This window comes from Clupea harengus, chromosome 8, assembly GCF_900700415.2.
Source record: "Clupea harengus chromosome 8, Ch_v2.0.2, whole genome shotgun sequence".
Lineage (NCBI taxonomy): Eukaryota > Metazoa > Chordata > Actinopteri > Clupeiformes > Clupeidae > Clupea > Clupea harengus.
In genome coordinates this window covers 5,562,472-5,570,324 of record NC_045159.1, presented here as the reverse complement: position 1 = coordinate 5,570,324, position 7,853 = coordinate 5,562,472, and positions in this window count along the sequence as shown.

Genomic DNA, 7,853 nt, shown 5'->3' with positions numbered 1-7,853 from the left:
TTTTCATCTCTAAAAACAGGAAGGGAAGACTTAACATTGCCACTTAAAGATAATCATGATTTGTCTTAAATTTGTGTCATTTGTTGTCATGGCGTCCTGAAGCTTCCCTCTTGTTTCTCCTGTTTTGCAGAGTCACCGTTCATGTCCAGCATTTGGTATCCTATCTAGTCGCCTTAGTATCCTCTGTCCCGCCTCCAGCAAGGCTTTCATCCTATCTAGTCGCCTTAGTATCCAGTATCTGTCGTTGGCATGTGTGGGGTTAAGGAGGCCCTTACCCTAGGTGATTATAAATCATGGTGTTTGTCTGGTGTGGGGAAATAGAAAAATTACATCAAAATGACCACAAAAAATCAATAAGTCAGAAAAAAAGGAAATACAGCTTGCTTCTGTTTGGTATTCAGAAAGTTCCTTTCTGCGTGTGTGTGTGTGTGTGTGTGTGTGTGTGTGTGTGTGTGTGTGTGTGTGGGTTGGGTTGGGTTGGGTTGGGTTGTAGGTCCTCACTCTGTCGGGTGTGTCTGTGTGTGTTAGGTTGGGTTGGGTTATAGGTCCTCACTCTGTCGGGTGGGTGTGTGTGTGTGTGTGTGTTGGGTTTTCTAGTGTCAGTTCTCCTCTCTGGTGTGTCGTTGCATCCCGCTGTTTGTTGATTTCTCTCCTGGTTTGTTTGAAAGATGCTTTGGTTCTCTTACATGTCTTCATTTGACACGGACTCTGGCCAGTGGGTGCCTGTCTGTCTGTCAGTCAGTCAGTCAGTCAATCTGTCAGTCAGTCAGTCTGTGTGTGTGTCAGTCAGTCAGTCATTCAGTCTGTCAGTCGGTCTGTCAGTCTGTCAGTCATTGGAGTCAGTCAGTCAGCCAGTCAGTCAGTCAGTCTGTCATTCTGTCTGTCAGTCAGTCAGTCAGTTAGTCAGTCTTTCATTCATTCATTCAGTGACTCACACACTCACTCTCACATACACACACACACACTCTCACCTGTGTCTTTGTATGTCCTGTACTATACCCTTGGCTTCCACAGACTAACTAACGCATACCACTGACGTAGCACAGCATTCCTGTTTGAGTCCCATTAGCCCAGTGTTGTACAGTTCCAAAGGTCAAAGGTCGAAGGTCAAATCCTGTTCTTTGCACCAGAGCTAGATTATGCCTTAATGTTGTGATGTATGGTGGCTGTCCCCTGCGTATGTTAGCTTCTTTTAATTAGTCCACTTCCTGTGTGGAGCTAAAGGGCGCTGTGGGGCGAAAGCGTGCTAGTAAGATGACCACTGTGACATCATCAGAGACAGTTCCACAGGGCCATTCTTAAACTCGTAATAGAATAGAAATTGTTCTGTGACCAAATGTGACGTGTAGAAATGGTCTGTCATCAGAGAGTATTGCTGCAGTGCTTCTTAATGTGAAACTGTGATGTAATATCCAAGGGACGTTAGTTTGGCCACGCCCCCTGAAAGTCCAATTTTATGCAACTTTTCAGGACAACAGTTTGAGAAGAGAAGAAGTTGGTCGGTCAATCCCACAATGCTGTGCGTCACACCAGTTTCTTTGGTCCTTTGGTTCTTCTTCTAGAAGGATCCTCTGTAGAAGTAGAGCGGAACAGCAGGCGGTGGAGTTTGAACTAGTGCATGAGATTTCTGAAACCCCTTGACTTATTTCCCAAACCCACTCTCAGACCAAGTGCCTATGAGAAGCACAGCAATGTGATGTAGCAGCTCCTCACACCACAACACCACAACACCAACACCACAACACAGAGACAGAGACCCCCTTAGTATTAACAGCAGCCAGAACTTCAGCTTTGTCTAATCTCTGAAAAAGACCATTTGTGCCCTGACACCCAGCCAGCTGACTCTGAGACGCCCCTGCGCTTAGTGACCAGTCCAGCGCATCCTGGTGCTTAGTGACCGGTCCAGAGCATCCAGAGCATCCTGGTGCTTAGTCACCAGTCCACAGCATCCTGTTGCTTAGTGACCCATCCAGAGCATCCTGGTGCTTAGTGACCAGTCCAGCGCATCCTGGTGCTTAGTGACCCATCCAGAGCATCCTGGTGCTTAGTGACCAGTCCACAGCATCCTGTTGCTTAGTGACCAGTCCACAGCATCCTGGTGCTTAGTGACCACAGCATCCTGGTGCTTAGTGACCAGTCCAGAGCATCCTGCTGCTTAGTGACCAGTCCACAGCATCCTGTTGCTTAGTGACCAGTCCTTAGTAACCAGTCCACAGCATCCTGGTGCTTAGCGACCAGTCCTTAGTGACCCATCCAGCGCATCCTGTTGCTTAGTGACCAGTCCTTAGTGACCAGTCCACAGCATCCTGTTGCTTAGTGACCAATCCACAGCATCCAGAGTCGGCCGTTTTCTGGGTTTCCACTGCCATTAATTGACTTGCTTTTAACTTCAGAAACACTTTTATATTCATCAAAAGAGTAGCGCAAGCAATAATGACTTCTCACCATAATCAGCAGACCTGAACACATCTAATACTGTATTTGACTTCCTGTAAATCTCACCTGAAACACATGTAAACTAATACTGTACCTTACTTCCTGAACACATGTAAACTACTATATTATCTCTGCCTGTCCTAAAACATAGTGTTGACATATAAATACCACCTCACTGGCAATTTTCAGAACTATTGTCTTCTAATTCAGAGTATTACATAGTGTTTAGCATCTTGATATCTCCACTGATATGTTTATATGTAATAATTCACCGCTTGCAAATGTAGTAATGTAACACATTAAAGGCTACTAACTCAACATAATCCAAAGACTACAGTTTAAAAATACATATATTTACTTCATTACACTCTATTGTGTTGTATGATATTCTATTTTGCAGTTGTACAATAATATATATTATACATACATATTTTACAGGCTACAATCTATACTGTAAAGCAGTGGTCAGCATATACAAGAAAAAGGATATATTAATGCAAATTTCACTTAACTGTGGTGTTTTTTTTTTTTTTTTTTTGTCAAGGTTTTATTTGGAGTCTGTAGACGTTTGTATCTGTAGTCACTTCCATGCAAGCCAGTGTGTGTGTGTGTGTGTGTGTGTGCCAGTGGAGCCCAGGAGAGTGTTCCGTAGGGGTGTTAGAGTTCAGCATCTGCACTCGTTTAACACCTCCTGTCTCTGTCTGCCCTGTCTGCCCATGGAGCCGGGGTGGGGTGCTGACGTAGAGAAGGCGTTGTGGCAGTACTCAGGTGCCCAGGGGAGCTCACACACACACGTGGACACACACCCCTCTGTGCTGCACCCTGGCTTGCTCAATCCCACTTGCCTGAACGTTCTTAGTGGATACAGAACTCCCACACAGACCCACACAAACACGCACACGCAGTATTCTACAACACATTGAAGAATAAACACAATTTTTTGTAAATTAGATTGTTTACACTCCTTATTGTAAAAAAATTACTGCCAGCAGCATTTGAAAAATCTAAAAACTAAAAATTCTTGACTTTCTTTTCTAAACTACACTAACCTCTAACCTGCAGCTTTGTATTCACATTGAAAAAAATAAGAATTAGAAAGTTACATTTCCACCATTGGAGGCGCCAGCCTGACTCTCACTGCCGGTAATAATGCTGATTGCTGTGGTAGTTGATACCAGCAGTATATATGCAGCTTTAACTTCAGCTTTAAGGCCGAATCTGTGTTGCCTTTCTTGATCAGAAAACGCTCCCCAACAGCCAGCCAGGGAAAGCATGATGCACGAGCAGTGGCAGAATGTGACCTTTAACCTGCAGTTGGTTTCCACAGCAACGCTGGACACACACGAGTGTCGTTTCAAGGGACAGGACGTCCCCACAGGAAGGAAGTGGTTGCTAGTGGTGTCGTTGAAGAATAGCCTCCCCATAATATTTGGACCTGGTTCCCCGACCTGTCTTTGCGCTAGAGACCCTAGATTAGAGTGGAGATGTTCCTGCTCTAACACACTAGACCAAATCAGACCAAATGTTGCCGTTCCGTGTGTTTCCAGTTTGTGCTGGTTTTCATTTTCCCATGTTTGAAAGATTTTCTGTTTTGTCCACGGTTTCTGACACTACTGTGGTGTGGAACGTTATTTCCTGGGTTATTGTGCATTCTAACCCATTGGCTGAGCTGACCATGTGTCTGTGGGCTCTCATTGGCTGAGCTGACCATGTGTCTGTGGGCTCTCATTGGCTGAGCTGACCATGTGTCTGGGCTCTCATTGGCTGAGCTTACTATGCGGCTGTGGGTGGGGACCCTTTGGAAAACGTGACATATGCAACAATCGCTCTCCTGTCTTATTTCCACCAGCAGTTAGGGGGCGCTGTTTATTTTTACTTTGTCTTGCCAAAGGGAGTGAGACGACGTCCGATGACACTTTTGTTTGTGTCGTCTGATTTGATCTAGAAAATGAAACCGTTAGAAGATGACACGAGCACACGGGACGAAGGAGAGTGTGTAACACCCTGAACTTCAGAGTGGGGGGGGGGGGCATTTGAATGGAGACGAGGTGGTTTGTGCTGTGACTACGGGGGAACATTTGAATGGAGACGAGGTGGTTTGTGCTGTGACTTCGGTTACAAACACTGGACAGAATTGTTGGGAGAGGGTAACGTTGTTTTGTTTTTGTTTTCTTTGCTTGTTTGTTTTATTTTCTTGCAAATGACCACAAGATGGTTGACCTGCAAGAGTAGTGCCACACCTTTGAGATGTCTGTGTTCCTGTTTAGTCTACGCACCTTTGAGCTGCCTGTGTTCCTGTTTAGTCTACACACCTTTTGAGCTGTCTGTGTTCCTGTTTAGTCTACGCACCCTTGAGATGTCTGTGTTCCTGTTTAGACTCTGTCGACATACAAAGTCCCCTTTCTCTGTCTCAGCACATTTTGATGTGACGTCCCATGAGGCCTCGGGACGAGCCCAGGGCTTAGAGAGTGTGTACCAGAAGTATGTGAAGAGTTTGGCCTGTAAAACCCTCATTTTTCCCGAGTCACGACCTTTTACGATCTTTTGAAACCGTTCCTTCTTTGTGTGACCAAAAGTAACAAACGTGATTTTGTCAGTATTTTTCACAACCGTATAATCTGTGATTTTTTTAGAGACGAGTGGTACAATTTTGGTCTTTTCCACCATGTTTAGTTTGCACTTAAAAATGTTAGTATCTAACTAAATGAATCTGGCAAAATTGTTATGGTCCAAAATTTTTACATGTTTCCAAAATCCTATTTTTTTTAAAAATCAACAATAGCTTGTTCTTCAAAACCACCCCTGCAAAAATTATTTGTAAAACCACTGTCCAAATGTGTCCCGTAAACCACTACGAGTTAAACTAATTAACGTTTAAAAACACCTTAATGGACCACCTTGGGTGGCAACAATGTCTCCAAAACAAAACAGAAAATGACAAAAATTGTAATTCAAAGAACTACCACTTTTACGAACTAGACAAGAGATTTGCACTAAAGACAAAAAGTCTCCAGCCCATAACCTGGACTCATTGATTGGGCGAGGGGGGGATTATCTTCCATTTTTTTTATGAAATAGCAATATAAAAACCTAGAGAAATGTGGGAACACATTCACTAAACACAGTGGGGATGAAAGGTTAATAAAGAGTGCACTGATGATCCTGTTCTACATGTTTTCATTTTGTGTGAAGGAACTGGTCTCTGAGGAGAATGTCTTTTTGTTTGTATTTATTTTTGTTGTTATTTACTGTTATTGGCCTTTTCTGAGTGTACTAGAAGTAAAAATCAGTCTTTTCCTTGTCTCAAAATTGTGGTTGTCTTTCTTTTTTTTCTTTTTTTTTTAACCGAAAACAAACTCCCTTTGTAGGGTTTTGCCTTTTCTTAACGCCCGTGCTGACACACATCCCTGTGAGTGGGTGGGTGGGGGGGGCATATACGTATGTGGGGCTAGCTGTTGCATTATCCCCCTGTAACTAGGTGCTGGTAACTAGGCGCTGGTAAAGTTCATGCAACATAACATGTGGACATGTGCACGCCCCACTGGATGTTGTCATGAAGAAGAAATAATCAACTCAGTTCACCAACTGCGTCACACAGAGGACATTTGAGCTATACTACTATAAGCAAACAATAGTTCAGCAACTCTGAGTTTGACAATCACACTCAGGAGTGGTCCTTTTTCCCCACAGCCAAATCAACGTTAAAGTACCTTTAGCGACACGTCATTACATGGTGTTACCATAGCAACATGTTATTAACCAAATTAGCCTTTCTGTGCAAACTGTGTTTTTCAGGCCTGTGAGAAAGACGAGGGTGACAAAGGGGGGCAAAAACTAATGTGAAATGGTGGTAAAGTTGTATTCCAGATGAAGATAGTATTCAATCTCCTGTGCTCACTGTCCTGCTTACGTTCTCATCACCAGAGCTATCTATAGCCTTGTGTTGTATTGTTGGTAATCCATCAATAGACTATTTCTAAACTACACGAAAAAACTGCTGGATGTAGTTTCGAGCAAATAAGCAGCCCAGTATCCGAAATAATGTGCAGTTTTATTTTGACACCTTTCTAGATGTTTGTGTTGCTTTTATTTAAGAGGGGAAGATTTAGCAGCATTCTTCAGATCTTCGGTTCGGATTCCTTGGCACTTTTGTCGATGTGTGACGGTGTGTTTTATATTTTGTATCAAGGGAATTTGTTTTCCTTCCGCCGTTGTTTGTTTTTGTCTACAAAACAACAAAAAAAATAGAACACGTAATAAAATAAGTAATGTTTCTCTTTGCCAGCGTGTGGTCACTTTTTTATATATCTAGAGAACCATTTCATGTGCCTTCTTCTCTTTTTCTCTTCTCTTTGTAACTCTTGGTGAAGCTATTCGTAGTTAAGATGCTAGCATATATATATCTGTAAAATTAATGATGAAAACCATGAAAAAAAAAATTTGAAAACCAGCTTGAGATCAATGTTCTTTGCACTATATAACCCCAAAATTTGCTTTTATCTGGTTGGTTTGTTTTGTTTTGTTTTTTTCGTTTTGTTTTTTTTTGTATCGTGATGTGTATTTATAAACGGAAACAAATAAATGAATCAAATTAAAATAGTTGTTTGTGTTGCTTTTTACACAATAAACATATACACGTACGCCTAACTAAACATATACTCTAACGCCTTGGCCTGCTGTCGGACAGAGTTAGATATATCATCTCATGGCCAGAGTTAGATACTGTATATCATCTTATGGCCAGAGTTAGATATATCATCTTTTAGCCAGAGTTAGATATATCATCTTATGGCCAGAGTTAGATATATCATGTTCTGGTTCATTTGTTTGCACTTTTCAGTTGCCATCGCTTGGCATCTTCAGCCTATTTTTTTATTTTTTTTTATTTAAATAAGTCATTGTAATTTTGAATAAATAATTGTAATTCATTCATTTTCTCCATTCTCTCTGTTGGATATGATCATAGTACAGCTTGATAGGCTCACTAGGCTGCCACAGGATCTTGTTCTTGGCTTTTACATCTAATACTGCTGGAGTGTAGGAATGCGAGAACTTCAGTAGTCATTTGGGGGTTTATTTAAACATTTAAACACAATTGAAGAAAAATAAGAAAAGGTTTATGGACAATATAGTGAGGAGTAGGCTAATCTAGAAAACTAAGAAAGGTGTATGTGTACCTCAAAACAAAAACATTGTGTGCATGTGTGTATATATGTGTATGTGTGTGTGTGTGTGTGTGTGTGTGTGTGTGTGTGTGTGTGTGTGTGTGTGTGTGTGTGTGTGTGTGTGTGTGTGTGTGTGTGTGTGTGTGTGTGTGTGTGTGTGTGTGTGTGTATGTAAACAGCACAAAAAATAAGGAAATTTGTGTTTGGTAGATTATTTCTTTGTTGTAACAATGCTTCTTGGCAATAATTGGA